This window comes from Oreochromis niloticus, linkage group LG13 (genome assembly GCF_001858045.2).
Source record: "Oreochromis niloticus isolate F11D_XX linkage group LG13, O_niloticus_UMD_NMBU, whole genome shotgun sequence".
Lineage (NCBI taxonomy): Eukaryota > Metazoa > Chordata > Actinopteri > Cichliformes > Cichlidae > Oreochromis > Oreochromis niloticus.
Genome location: NC_031978.2, coordinates 19,783,861 through 19,784,441, shown reverse-complemented (window position 1 = coordinate 19,784,441; position 581 = coordinate 19,783,861).

The window sequence follows — 581 nt, the reverse complement described above, 5'->3', positions numbered from 1 at the left end:
CTTTAATGGCGACAGGTGTATAAACTCAAACATCTGTGTCCCTTCTCCAAACATGGGTTGCTCTGCAACAAGTGCAGTCCTGAAATTTCCTCGCTACTAAATATTCCACAGTCAGTGGAACCTTGTGGAAAGCCTTCCCAGAAGAGTTGAAGGTGTTTTATTACATTGCATTATATTTTATATTTAACCCTATGGATTTAGAATGGGCTGTCATTCAAGTTCACATGTGTGTGAAGGAAGGAGTGTGAATACTTTTAGGAATATGGCATAATTTTTTAGAGCTACCACTTCTTCTTTTGTCCTCTGCTTTTGTTCTGCCTTTATCCTCAAATTTTTTAAGGACAAACTGCACACCATGCCAAGTTTTACGCTAATAGCTTTTTAATCATTTCTTTGTTGGAGAAAAAAATCTATTTTATTGCGGTCAAACTGTGTCATTTTTGCCATTTTTCATAGATTCGACAAAAGGCAATGGGACAAACTATATAGTTTTGCAATAGACCAGTGAAAAAATACAATAATACATGAAAAATGTAAAACATTTAAAAGAGTTTATTCAATAAGTTGTTCTGTTACGAATC